Below are 15,420 nucleotides of genomic sequence, written 5' to 3'. Positions count from 1 at the left end.
TTGGAAGTGTGAATTTTCCCGGAGGCTTCACGCAAGGAAAGTGAGATATCTCCTTTAGAACATTCTTCCATTGAAATCCCTTTAGACCACTGTTCTACTCGGACATTCACAGGGTCAGCATGAGGTGCAGACACCTCCAGGGCAACCGCTCTGTTTGGTTTTTAACGTATATTTGCATGTATGCATCATTTTTAGTAGAGGTAAGTAGTTTGCTGGTGGAGTTACTATGTCTATCACGTATAGTCTTGAGACAGCAGCCTCCCACATGACTGTGACGTAATAGAAGCAGTGCCAGACACAGTATGCCTTCGTAATAGCTGATGGTATGACCTGAAAAAATTAATGATAAAATAGAAATTTAATCATGCTTATGTGGGGGGGGGCTTATCAAAAATCAAAAAGGCCCCAAATCATCATGACTACACACACACACACACACACACACACACACACACACCAATAACAAACTCTTTTTTTTTTAATTAAACAAAAAGGCATTTATTCTATAGACTATGTTTCTTCCAAATGAACTGGCCACTCCCCTCTGGGGTACGGAATAGCCAACAGACCATGGGAAGACATGGCTCTTGGCTCCTGTTTGAAACCAAAAGCTACTGCAAACCATTGGTCTTGATTCAGGGCCTTAACAAACTCTTAATAACTAGTTTTCATATGTGATTTTCTCACTTTGCTATTTAACAAGCATTTTGTGAATATCTGTGCTTTTCTGGGAATTTTGTATTAAAAATGGATGCGACCCGTATCCTAGTTCATTATAACAAAGGAAGACACACAACACATGGTAAATATAACATAAATTTGGAAATTCCATGGAATTAGGGAAAAATCCAGTGGGATGAGGGAGACCAGGACACTAGATGTCAATTTTGAACAAGGGAGTCTGAGTGGGGCTTTGGAAACAAGGCCATTTGAGGTAACACACACACAAAGGCGGTGAGAGGTGGTTCTGGGAGGAGAAACTTCCAAGCACAGGCAAAAGGGCGTTCAAAGTCCCCAGGAAGAAAGAGCCTGGCACATTTGTGAGATGACTAAGAGGCCAATGTAGTTGAGGGAACATGACCAGGAAATGATAGAAGAGACAGATAAGGGAGCACTCTTTGTCTCACTTTGAATTAAGGGGTTTGAGCTGTCACAATCAAGACGTGTTTTCATTTACGTTTTTCTTTCTGACTAAGATGTTAGTTAGCACAGACTACAGGGGACAAGGGTCAAAGAATGCTGCAGGAATGCGGTTGATAGGTGATAAAGATGGGCGGTCCAGAACCTGTTTTACAGACAACCGAAAGTAGTGATCATTGTTTTGCTCTCAGCTCACCGGAAAATTTCCAACATTTTACCACTGAGCACAAAGTATCCTGGAGATGCTAACAATATATGGCTAAATTCCATTGCAAACTTTCTTTATTTAAAAAGAATTAATCATGAATAGGTGTTGACATTCCTAGTATTATTCTGATTATGTCTGGAGTTACCAATTTTTTGTCTCTTACTTATTTAATGTGATGCATTGAAATAACAGAGATCCTAATATTAAAACCATCTTGCATGTCGAAGATGAATCCAATTTTTGGCAAAATGTATTATGCTTCCTTTATAAATTGAGAGTTCGCCTGGCAATTATTTATTTACAGTTTTTGCATCCATGTTAACAAATAAAATCTGGCTATAATTTGCTTTTATCAATCTATTATTATTGGATTTTAGCTAGAGTGTACTAACCTTATAAAATAAGTTGGCAAGAATTTTCTGTTTTCCTGCTCTCTGGAAGAAAAATAGAAATAATAAGGTGTAAGATAGGAATATTATTATTCTAAAACTTCCCGGCAAAGCCATCTGAGTTAAAGTTTTCCTAGTGAATACAATTTCTTCCAAAGCGATGAAGCTGTTCAGTTTTCAATTACTTCTTAAGTCATTTTTGATCAATTTTGTTTGGCATGTGTCATTGCTAATTATGGGAAGTTGATTCCCACTCATCCCAGCTCCATAAATGCACAGCAGAATTGTTTCCTAGAATTTTCGTGGGTAGGACTTTTTGGAAGCTGATTGCCGGGTCTGACTTCCCAAGTGGCTCTGTGTGGGTTTAAACCACTAGCCTTTCAGCTGGTACTCACTGCTTAACTCCGCACTACTCAGGAACTCCTCATTTGTATATAGTTTCTATTTGACATATTTTAATTTTTTTTAGTAGAAAATGATTCATAATATCCTTATTAACTTTCAAAATAGGTGTTTGCAGAATATCGAAGTGCCTTCTTTTCTTTGATCTGTCAAGTATTTGTATATTTCCCCTTTTTTATCAAACTTAAGAACATTGTCATTTATTCTACCCTGCAAAGAATAGCTCTTCCGCTTGTTGCTCCTGTACTCTTATTGAATTATCCTAATATAATTATTATTAATTATCTTTCTTCTTTTATGTGGGTATAATTGTACTTCTCTTTCCTACTTATTGAAATAGACTTTGGTTCATTTGAAAGTGTTTTTGTAGGCCAATATATTCATTGAAATCTATGAATTCCCTCACTGCTGCTTTAGCTATATGCCCCAAATAACTCTATGTAAGTTTTCAATTATGATTAAATTAAAAAGATGTTACACATTAGTTCTCACTTGTATTCATGTATTACTAAAAAGATGACTTTTAAAATTTTTCATCTATGGAAGGATGGTTAAAATATTATCGGGGAAGTATCTTATGTACGTCTACAGTGTAAAGGGTATTATATGTGCTGTTCAAATCTTAGATAACATTAAGTATTTTTAATTACTTAGTTTAATTACTCAGTTTATTTTTAATTACTTAGACATAGTACATTAAAAATTTCAGTATGATTATGGATTTCAAAACTTCCTCTTGTTGTTCTCACAAGTTCTACTTTATATAAAGAAAGCTTTTCTTTTGTGTGCATCCAAATAAAAGATACGCATATATATTTTCATGATGAATAAAACTTGTTATTAATAAAGTAGACAGTAACTTTCTTTTGGAATTTACATGGTACATATTTCCCATCTTTGAATTTTCAACCTTTGTTGAAATACATATACAATATGCCAGACAGCTTCACAATTTATGTGGAAATTTCATTTTCTTTTATTTCCATTTTTTTCATGAACTTTTTAAAAAAACCTCTTGTATTTGTGTTTTATTTATGCCTTTCAAAGCATTTCGCAGTTGTTTTTAAAACTCTAGTTAAGCAATCTTTGCCTTTATTCCAGAACATTCCATCTATTAGCAGTTATATACACAGTTTCTATTCTTTTTGAAGTTGTTCAAGAAAATATAATTGCTTAAGCTAACATAGCTTTAATTTACTGTTATTTTCTTTCTTCTCATAAAGCCAAAGCTCTTCGAATGTTTTAAGTCTCTGTACCCACCCTTTACTTAATACATTATTTTTTCTTACTTATGTTAATTTTATATATTAACCCTGAAATACATAATTACTATTGGTCATGGAGACAGCGCCCTTTTAGATTTAACTACATATCCACTGAGCTGTTTTCCCATCTTGATGTGCCCCACCTGCCTTTCCCAGAGTGCTGTCTTCAGCCTAAAGCATAAACATTAGACTTCCCTTAGTGAGGTGGGCTGCAGGTGAACTCTCTTCGTGTTTGTTTATCTTTCATTGTCTTCATTTTGCCCTCAATCTTGAAAGATATTTTCACTGGGCATGAGTGTTAGGTTGGGAGTTATTTCCATGCCACAGTTGGAAGATAGCTTTTCTTTGTTTTCTGGCCTCCACTGACACCGTTGAGAAATAAGCTGTCAATTTAACTGACTCTTCTTTAAAGGTAATTCTGTCTTTACCTTCCAGCTTTATTAAAGATTTTGTCTTTGTCTATTGCAGTGCACTACAGTGGGATGCGTCACTGAATTTGTTTTTATTTATCATGTATGGCCTCCGTTAGTCTTCTTTAGTGTGAAAATTGGTGTCTCAAATAATTCTTCACCATTCTTTCTCCCCAACCTACTCCGCACGCATCTCCACATCTTCAATGAAATGCATGTTTCCCCTACCTTCTTCTTCTCCATATGCCTTTAAATCCTTCAGATTTTGTCTTTTGGACTTTTTTCCCTAATATAATTTGACACACCTATTGTATCATTAATTCATTAGTTCCCTTCAGTTTCTTTTCCCCAATTCTGCTATTAAATGGGATCTTTTGTCTTTTAAACTTTCTCTAACCATGGTCCTTTGCTTTTGTTTGATTGCTTGTTTTCTGTTTTCCCAGTATATCCTTATTTCCAATTTTCTGTTTTCTACAGGTGCTTTGACATGTTTGTTGTTTTTCTTTCCCTTCTCTTGTTAACAGGATAAATATATTCCTTTAAAATGTGTCTGACAGTTTTTGATATTGGGAATATTTATAATGTTCGATGTTGACTGTCATTTGTACGGATTCTCGCCCAGGGTGCTGTATAACCTTGGTACTTGGTTGCCATCGCCTTGTACATATTCAATGACCTTAAAATATTACTCGGTGGTATTATTTGACACTTAGGGCAAAGGGTCCTTTCATGTGAGGAAATTCTGTGGTTTTCTGCTAGCATATTGATATTGTTGAATTATTAAATTTTTGCTATTAATATAGTTTATATTAGTGAGATAGATGCACATGGTGGAGTTAAAATATATTTTGTTATAATTTGCTACAATTTAAGATGATTTGTTATTACTTTCCTTAGAATTTATTGAGTATGTCCATCATCAAAAGCAAAACTGGTCTTTTTTAGCATGAATTTTTCTTTTCTTATTTTAGTACAAGGGTCATATAAGTCATATATAGACACCTTTGGGTTATTTTCTCTATTTTTTCTGAAATAAATTGTAAATTGACCTACTTTTGTAGTACATTGTTCTTCTCTTGCCTTATTCTGGAACAAAATTATATAACCCTCATTGAACAAATGAAATTTTTTCCCTCATTATCTTTCTGAAATAAATATGATAGGACATTCTGTACATTTTACCCATTTACAATTTCTTTACCTTTTCATGCTCTTTTTCATGTTTGCTATAGGAACAATAAAGACTCTTATACTTATTTTTTTCTCCACTGTTCTGCTGCTCAAATTTTATTGTCTTCAAGTAATTTACCCAAATTTAACTACATAGTTTTCTTTATAGGAATAATTTTCTTTTATCCCTTCTCCCTATTCCCCACTTTTCTATACTCCAAGTTCTATTTACTTTACCCGAGATCACACTCTACTAAATCCTCTGGCATTATTTTCTAAGGGCTAAACAAACTTTATGTTACTGAAAAATAATACACTCTCAAGCCCTCCCTCTAGAATGAAGGTTTAGCTGAGTATAAAAGTCTAACAGTGCAGTACTCACAAACTTTTGAACACATTATTCTGTTCTGTTCCATACATGCTTCGTGGAGCGAAGAAATCTGCTTCGATCTAGTACTAAGTGATCTATAAGTAATCTGTCTTTTCTCTCTCAGAGGTTGAAGGTTTTCTTTTATATTTGATGTTGCATAACATACTTGTATGTACCAGGTTGTGAATTTGTTTCTATTTATCCTAATTGGTATGTGGTGCACAATTTTTGATTAAGCACATAGTGATTCTTACATTCTAAAAATAAATAATTATTGTATATTACTTCTACCTATTATTTCCTTCTATAATACCTAACAGAGAAAAAAATCAAAAATCTAACTCACTTCCATCAGATCAATTCTGATTCACAGAAATGCTTTATAGTATTTCTAGAAGACAGCCTCATCTTTCTCCCATGGAGCAGCTGGTGGGTTTGAACCAAAGTCCAATGTCACTAGGGCAGTATCACTCTATCCTAATTGGCAAATTTATCAGTTGGCATATACTTTATCAATTTTTATGCAATTTAATTAATTATTACCTGATTTTTACTTTTTTTCACTCATTAGATGATCCTGGGTTAAATATTCAGCATCATTTTCCAAGTACTACATATTTCCCCTGGGCCCATTCCAAATTTCCACTAATGAATTACTTTCTTTTATTTCTATTTTTAGAAATTCTAAGATTTTTTTAATGGATCCCTTTACTTATTTATATCCAGTTTGCTTTTTCATAATTTTCTTCAATGTTATGGGCCTTATTCATTAATTTATCTTTCTCACCTCATAAATTTACCTAAACTGTTTAAAGTAATATAAAGTTCATTTTCCCAGAATGAATTAATATTAAAGTTACTAGTCGTGTTTGCTTTTGTTCTTAACATTTGACTTCTTGGGGTTGAACATGATATTTGCAGCTTCTGAACAGGACTGCCTTCTCTCTGGAGGCAATGTAGTAAAAGACCTTTCATGTTTGTTTCCCAGTCTCTTCAGGAAATAAACAGGACTATTGGGCAGGTCATTGTTCTTCTTTTGCAGTGGTCTCTGGTCCCAATGACTTGAAATTGCTCTGCATCCAAAAATTCCTCACCCATCCCAGCATCTCCCAAATGCTCAGCCTATTCCTCCATCACATTTCCATCCCCACAGACATTTCTTTTATGCATACCACTTTAGTTCCATCCTTTGGGTATTGTACTGAGTCTATGTGTTTCTTTCTTTCAATACTTTTAACACTATCATGTTTCGCCCAAGTGTCCTTGGAATGCAGAAGAGACAAGACCAGGTCTGGTTGAGTTTTTGCTCAACCCTCCCCTCCGGAAGTAGTAATTATCTGGAACTTTGTAAATAAAAGGAGCCCTGGTGGTGTAGTGGTTATACATCGGGCTGCCGACTCCAAGGTGAGCAGTTCAGAACCACCAACTGCTTAGCACAGAAGTTCTCAACCTGTGGGTCGTGACCCCATTTGGGGTCGAACGACCCTGTCACAGGGGTCGCTCAATTCATAACTAGCAAAATTAAAGTTAGGAAGTAGCAATAAAAAGAATTTTATGGCTGGGAGTGTTCACGACCACATGAGGAACTGTATTAAAGGGACGCAGCATTAGGAGAACCACTGGCTTAGCAGGAGAACGATGAGGTTTCCTACTCCCTTAAAGATTTCCAGTCTTGGGAATCCAAAGGAGCTGTTCTACCTTGTTCTATAGGGTAACTATGAGTCCGAATTGACTTGCTGGTAGTGAGTTTTGCAAATGGAGTATTTTTGTGGCAGCGCTGAGATAATCAAATCAAATCTGAAGGTGAAGAAAACCAAAGAATCAGAGTTGCAAAGGATAAATGGCTCTGTAGAGGAATTGACACATGAATGGTGTGGCTACTGTCACCATATTGGAATTATGTGTAATATGAAATTAGTGTTAGTGCCATTTACTGCCCAGTTGCCAAAGACTTATTTGGGTATAGAATTATTCCCTACCTATTAATGTATTATTAATGCCCATCATGTTGTTGTCATTGTTAGGTGTTGTTGAGTTAATCCCAATGCATGGTGACCGGTATACAACAGAATGAAATACTATCTGATCCCGTGCCAGCCTCAGAGTTATTGCTGTATTTGAACCTATTGATGTATGTACTGTTTACATACTTATCATGGGGAGTGTCCTCTCTTTCACTGGCCCTCTACTTTACCAAGCACGACGTGTTTCTCTGGGTAAATAAGGTGGAATCCCACTCTCCTCTTATCCAAGGGACAGTTTAGCCATCCTTCTTAGAATACACTCATATGATCATCCGATGGCCATTGGAGGATGTAAGGAAGAATAAATGGCTAGTTACTATGTTCCAGATGATTTTAAAATAGGTAGCATGTTCACAGACAAAAGGAACAAATATATTATAAATATATTTACATACTGGTATAAACAAATATACTTATATAGTCAGAAGGTTACCATAATGCATAGATATGAAAATGATATATTCCTTGTGTGGACATGTATCTAACAATTTGAAGATGGCTGAAGTTGATAATGATGGAGTGTTAAAGTTCAGACTGACTCTTCCACTTGAAACAAACAGAAAATCAGAAAAAATGTGTGCAGCAATATTTTAAAGATAATGAACAACAGGCAGTGCCAACCTGTGATCCTTAAGGAACAGCAAGTGAATAAGGTTAGCCTTACCCCTTCCCAGAATACCATTAACATTCTCCAAGACTGGAGGAAGATTTAATGACCCAGTGGTGTGGATAAAATACAAATGGAGTTTAGACGTGAGATTGGCTTGAAGGGATTGAGAGGCTGGATTTCCAAGAAACCAAATTTGGGAGGTAAAATGCCAGTGAAGCAGATGCTACAAAGAGATGCGCAGAGGTGTTCCACTGAAAATGGAAGAGAAATTTACACCTCCATGAGAAGGTATCCGTTGTGTGGAAGAGAAGTACAGGAAAGCAGGGCTAATTGCCATTGCGTGAATTCCAACTCAGCAGTTGACCATGAAAGAGTGGAACTGACCCACAGGGATCCCAAGACTGTAATTGTATCAGAAGCACATCTTTCCCCAGGAGAGATTCTGCATGAGCACAATGACCTGTTCTGGGATCATATTGTTCTCAATGCTATCCCTATTTTGTTAAGGCCACACAAGAGAATACCTTTTCATTGTCAATGAAACGCATGTGAAAATCTTTCTGATACTCTCTGCTTTCAGGCAAGATCCGTCTGACATCAGGAATGATCTTACTTGTTCCATAGATTTCCCCTTCTGAATCTGGCCCACAACTCTGGCAACTTCGTGCCATTTTATGACAGAACTTTGCAGGATATTTCACAGCAAAATTTTACTAGCATGTGATATCTACGATATTGTTCTACAATGTAGAAATTCTGTTGGGTCATCCTTCTTCAAAATGGGTACAAATATGGATCTCTTTCAGTCAGTTGGCCAAGTAGGTGTCTTCCAAATTTCACGGCATAGTTGACATGTCAATTCCTGGGCCGTGGTTTTAGGCTCATGCCTTCAGTGCATCTTGGTCTTGGTTCTTCAGCACCATTGGTTCTTGCTCACATGCTACTTCTTGAAATGGTGGAATTTAGACTAGTTCTCTTTAGAACAGTGACTCTTTTATTTCTATCTTCTTTGGATGTTTCCTGCACCACTAAATATTTTTCCATAGAATCTTTCAAGATTGCAACTTTGGGCTTCACTTTTTTCTTGATTTCTTTCTGTGACAGGTACTCCGAGCACGTTCTTTCTGTTTCCTAACTCTACGTCTTTGCACTTTTCCGAATAAATATTTGACTTTTTCTGCTCAAGAGTCCTTTTGTAATTTTCTATTCGGTTGTTTGACCACATTAGTTTTTGCATTTATCTTAGCTACCCTCCAGAGCAAGTTACAGTCTCTTCTGACATCCACTTTGACCTATCTTTCTTTCTTGTCTTTTCAATGGTGTTTTGCTTGCTTTGTGTATGATGTTCATGATATCATCCTACAGCTCCTCAGATCTTTTGTCATCAGTATTCAATGGGTCAAATATGTTCTTGAAATGTCCTTGATTTCAGGTGGAACAAAATCAAAGTTGTGTTTTGGCTCTCACTGACTGGTTTTCAGTTTCTTCATCTTCAACCTGAGCTTACATACGAGCAACTGATGGATTGTTCAACAGTTGGCACCTGGTCTGATTTTAGCTGCTGATATTTAGCTTTCTCCTTGTCAAATCCCACAGGTGTAGTCAATTTAATTTTTGTGTAATCCATCTGGAAAAATCCACACATATAGTGTTTGCTTATGTTGTAGGAAAAAAAGGATATTTGCGATGAATAAGTCATTGGTCTTGCTTTCAATCACCTTTCAATCACCAAGATCTTATTTTCCTACTATTGTTCCTTCTTCTGTGTTTACAACTTTTGCATTTAAAATTTAAAGAGCATTTATGATAGCTTTAAATGGATCAGAGTTGAATTTAACAAAATATGGGCAAATATATACACCCAGACTATAAAACATATGTGGGTAAGAGAAATTAGAAACATTAATAAATGAAAATATGTGCTTTGTTCATGGATTGGAAGACAAATATGGGGATAAATAAAAAAGCATTGCTACAAAATCACAGAAACATTTATTAAACAAAAATATTAAAATTTGAAGTTATTATTTCTTGACATACCCACCATGAAAGCTCATTTCCTTCTGAGGACAGTTTCATGATTTCTTTAACCCTTCCATGTAAATTCTGTGCTTTTTGATTTTACCATGTCAAATAGCCATATTGACCCTCTCAAGGGACCAGAAATACGGCTTTTATTTTTTTCTCAAAATATTCTCTGAGTTTTTGACACAAAAAGAAGTCTGACGGGTCAAAATCAGGGTTTGGGGTGGAAAAGTAATAAAGTTTACCTGTGAGATTTTCACAGGACAACTCTAATTCCCCTCACTGAATGAGCTGCTTCTTTGTCTTGACTATATATATATATATGTATATATATATATATATAATATATACAAGTTTATTGGCCTTTTTCTCATCAGTGCAAATTTCTAATTTTTAAAACTCTTTCCTAATAAGCCTTTATGATCATCCTGTGCCTTTGAGAAACACGATCAGGATGAATCCTTTGAAATCTCAAAGTAATAGCAGTCACCAAAACCTTCTGAGCTGTCCTCTGGGACTTGACTTTAACTGGTCCTTCAAAAGTCAGCATTTGATAGAAACATTTGCCTGCAGGGTATCCTACTGAGACTAAGACAACCATATGATTCAGAAAATTTGACTGTTCATGGAGACATGTTTGAACACAATTTACTTTAGATTTATTACTCTGGCATGTATGAATTGGATCCCTAATAGCAGTAGTTTTTTTTTTTTGTTTTCCTGGTATTAAGACGTCAGACTTCCTAAATTCATGTAGACATTTTTATTTTTAAAAATCAGCATTCTGATTCTAAAATGTATAAGAATATTTTTTGAAAAAGCAGCACTTTGGAGTTTCAAAGCAAGTTTAAAAATAATATACATGAATGAATTATATTGCCTAACTTTAACTATTTACTTAAAACTTTAGCAATCATTTGGCATTTTATTAAAGAAATATAAGAAGCAATAAATGAGTGACCATATGTGGTCAATAAGTTATGACAAAGTTTTGACAAATGTGTTCAGTGAGGAACTAGATTTTTCTAGTTGAAAACAAATGTTCAAAAATTAACCTGGAATGGATCATACTCTCACGCAGAAGAGTAAAAGACACATTCTAAAAGATCACATCAAGCTTTTGAAAAGTATATAGGCAAAACTTTATATAGAGATTGATAAATTGGGTGTTATAAAACTTTTGAAAATTTTCAATGATGCCTACTTATATTGGAAGCATGCCACCTCCCCAAGAGAACTGCTAATGAATGGTTTGACTCAGGCCCATGATCTGAGTGTGTTGCTTTCCATCTAATCTTCATACAATTGGTAATCTAATCACAATAGATCCCATTATGGAAGCTATTACATGACCGTAGGTTATATCACAGAGGATTATTACTAGGTCCTATCCTTCACACCACTGAGAATTCTTGCTTAGACAACTGGCTACAAAGCCTTAACTATGGCAACATGCTCGTTTGCTCACTGACTGACTGAAGGGTTAAGTCCATCCAGAGGTGAGGAAGAATCCCTGCTGCTCTGTGTAACCTGCATCTGTTACAAAAACAAATAAAATGACCAAACGTAGTTGGCAAGACTAAAATGAAATGCAAAATAGAACAAGAAGGGCTTTATAATGTAGCTCCAAAACTCAGCTATCGCAAACTCAAAGGAGTGCAATTATACTCTAATATACTTGGGTTATCATGAGTCAGAATCAACAACAGCTCAACAATGGAGATTTCATTAATAAAAAGGGACAAATTAGACATAAAAAAGCCTGGATGAAAGGCAAATCATCAAAGCTGAAAAATACCAGTTATAAAACAATACATCTTTGTAGTGTTTGATTCAATGAGTGAGACATTTTAGAAAAGTCACAACTATAGAAACAAAAATGTTCTGTTTGCTGGGATCCCAAGGGATGCTTTTGCCTACACAAGAGCACAAGGGAATGATTAAAGGTTGATAAAATGTTCTATAAACTGGTTTGGTATGACTACATATGTGACCATATACCGTTGTAAAAACTAGACAAGTCATATATTTAGTGGGTGAATTTAATTAGATGTGAAATATATATATTTTTGAAAACTTCAAAAAATATAAAGGAGCTAAGGATTGATACAGTCGGGGCAGTTCCAGTTTAAAAATTAACACAAAAGAGCTTGAACTTGATAGGATGAATACCATCAATATAAGATCAGTGTATTCGGGTGTCACTGATCCTATGAGCTTGTAGTGTTTCCAGCACCAGTGTTTTCTCCTTTCCTCTGCCTGGGAGAAACAAAAGCAAACAACAAAGACACATCCACTGCTGTTGCCTATGACTTCTGGTGATTATAAGTTGATTAAACCTCCAACTGAATTGGAAGAGCAGAGTACAAGAACTCCAGAGGATTTTCAAAGCTGCAGCTCAACGGAAGCAGACACCCTTGTCTTTCTCCTTTAGGTGGACTGGTGAGTTTGAACTGTTAATCTCGTATGTACTAGACTAATATATAAGTTTGAGAGAAGCACTAGGAAAATGTTTATGACAGGAGTTATAAGAAAATCTTTATTCTGCATAATATGGTAAAAACTTTCCTGGTAAGGCAGAGCGGTGGAAGCACTTGGAGGTACTGGATTGCTAATTGTACTGTTGAAGGATTTCATTTTATTGGGATCCATAATAAACACCAATGGAAATCTAAGTCAAGAGCTTAAAGAACATATTACATTGAATATGCACAGACTGATTTAAAGGTGTCAAAGAACAAATATGTCAGCATGAGGGTGCAGGTGCGTCTCACCCCGACCTCAGTACTTTCGATTGTCTCATATGCATGTGACATCTAGACAATGAACAAGAAGACTGAAGGCAAACGGATGACTTTGAATGAGAGTGTGAGTGAAGAAGACTGAATAAACATGAAGTTTCAGAAAATAAACAAACCCGCCTCTGAAGAAATGGTGTCACAATACTCCTTACAGAGGAAGATGGCAATTCTGGGTCTTAAGTCCTTTTAACATGTTATGAGAAGATTCCATCCCTAGAGAAGGACATCATACTTCTTAAGGCAGGGGGGGTCAATGAAAAGAGGAAAACCCACAACAAGAGGAATTGACCTAGAGGCTGAAGGATTGACCAGATGTCACTTAAAAACAACAGCAGATTGGTGATGAATTAATATGTCCCTTTAAGGATAAGGCAGATTGTTGCAAATCAAACAAGAGCAGAAGAAAACTTAATATGAAAAATGCGTTAACTACCCTATGGCTTCTTGTTTGGTGTTTGGTGCCACTGGCTCATTTCTGACTTAGAGCTGCCCGGCCCTGGGTCATTGTCACAATTACTATGCCATTCTTAACCCATAGGGATGAGTAAACCCACACAAAACTCAACATGGAAGACGGCAGCCTTGTACATCACCCTTCAGAGAAGCTGCCTCCCATAAAGGACTGCTGAGGGTTCTGATCATGCTAGAGCGGACACAGGCACGGTTTGCAGGTGTGCAGCGTCTCTGTCGAAAGAAGTTGTTAAACCAGGAAGGGCATGTCAGAATCACCCTGATGCTTCTCAGAGCACTAAGAAGTTCACCAGGAAGAAAGCACATGCCTCTCATTTCAGTTCGACTTAGTGCCCAAGTTCATTAAATAGTCATCGTTGTGAGGAAGTCTTTATTTTACATACAGGGTGTGATTTCCGCAGGGACTGAAACGGTGTGGAATGCTTGTTACACAGCATCGTTGGGGGTCAGAGGGCTCTCGCTCATTCCTGTTGACACAGAAGAACTGTGCAAAGACACACGGAGCAGCAACTGTCAAGAACTTAGGTTTCATTAACCAGTGACTCTTTACACGAATTTTATCCCAAAACCTAGTTAATGAGTAAGATACATTAGTTGCTGCATATGTAATAGACATAAAGTTAAAATCCCTAATATAGCATGTTTCAGCAATGAGCAAGTGAGGGGCTCAATGAAATTCCCAGGACTGATGAATATGCATAAAACAATATTTTAACTAATTATGAATCTAATAAATGCAAATGAAATTCATAATAGATCAAATTGACCAAGAAGAGAAGTTGAACTTGAAAATGACCGGTGTTCCCAAGAGTTTAAAAATAGTGGGAGAAGATAAAATGAGCACCATGTTTGTGTAAGATATTTTGGCTGTCGCTATCAAAAAATTTAAATGTGGACACTTTTGACCTAGTTTCTGCCCAGCACTTGGTGACCCTAGTCGTGTGCTGGAGACTCTTCATAGGTTCTGTGGACTATTTTTCAAATTGTTGTGATTACTTTTATATTGTCTTAAAACCAAACAGAAAAGAAAACTCATTTGTCATGATTTAAATGACAGATTATTTACTTGTCTTTTCTCTTTCTTTATTCTTCCTTTCTTTCATACTCAGACCCTACCTCTATCTTTATTTGCTTTATTCCTTCACTGTATATTTGATAATTTCCATGAACCAGTTACTGTTCTAGGTCCCAAGGATCTAAGTATCTCATTGGTATAGGAGATAGAAAATCTGATACACAATGATAATGGGTGCGATATGCCACAGGCCTGATGGATAGTGGTTTCGCAATGGGCTACTAACCGTATGGTCAGCCCTTCCAGATTGTCAGCAGCTCAGCAGGAGCAAGACGGGGCTTTCTGCTCCTATAAAGAGTTACAGTCTCTGAAACTCCCATGAGAAATTCCACGCTCTCCTAAAGGATCATCGTGAGTTGGAATCGACTGATGACATTGCATTTGGTTTTGACAGATATATATTCAAAGCTCAGAGAAATTAGTACTTGAATTTAACTGAAGACAACAGGGAGCAAATCAGAGATAGAAGACTACAAAGATGGGAAAGGTTAGAAGTTTGGGAGACATATAATTAAACTACATATTCCATGGAGATGGAACCAGACTTCTCTATCAAACAGCCAGTGCCTCCTGATTCTACTTAAGTAGACAGAAAAGAGAATGAATGAAATGATCTATAAAATCAGATGAATACTCAAAATTACACCAAGCACTAACAATCTGACCACAGTTTGCATGCACATGAATTCTTTAAATTCTCAATTCCCCAGTGTGGAAATCTCAGGAGTCCAGAATGTTTGCTTTTCACTCAGGGTCATGAAGAGGCCTCAGGTTATGTTTTGTTCTATATCTATTTGCAGAAGTTTTCAAAACACTTGTGAAATATATAAGTCATCGAAAACTCATAGGCTGGCACTGCTCAGTTAGTGGCTGTCAGACCTGGACTGCCTTCACTTCATGATCATCACAGGAAAACTGCATGCTCCCAAAAGAAGAGCTAAGGAAGCATGTGGGAAAGATAGTGCTAACCCCACTTTCAGATGGGACAAGAAGAGGCTCCAAGTAATGGAGAAGAGCTCTTCTGGCATGAGATGTGTTTTGTTTGTTTGTTTTCAGAAAT

General features: G+C 36.3%; 1 non-coding gene across 1 annotated transcript; it reads right to left on the bottom strand.

Annotated features, from left to right (window-relative positions):
* Positions 1–510: 510 nt before the first annotated feature.
* LOC142455865 (small nucleolar RNA SNORA2/SNORA34 family) lies at positions 511–645 on the bottom strand. The gene has a single exon (XR_012785977.1). It is a non-coding gene; the product is annotated as a small nucleolar RNA SNORA2/SNORA34 family (small nucleolar RNA).
* Between the last annotated feature and the right edge of the window lie 14,775 nt (positions 646–15,420).

This window comes from Tenrec ecaudatus, chromosome 8 (assembly GCF_050624435.1).
Source record: "Tenrec ecaudatus isolate mTenEca1 chromosome 8, mTenEca1.hap1, whole genome shotgun sequence".
Taxonomy (NCBI): domain Eukaryota; kingdom Metazoa; phylum Chordata; class Mammalia; order Afrosoricida; family Tenrecidae; genus Tenrec; species Tenrec ecaudatus.
Note: the sequence above shows the minus strand (reverse complement) of the source record. Positions and strands in the feature narration are given on the sequence as shown.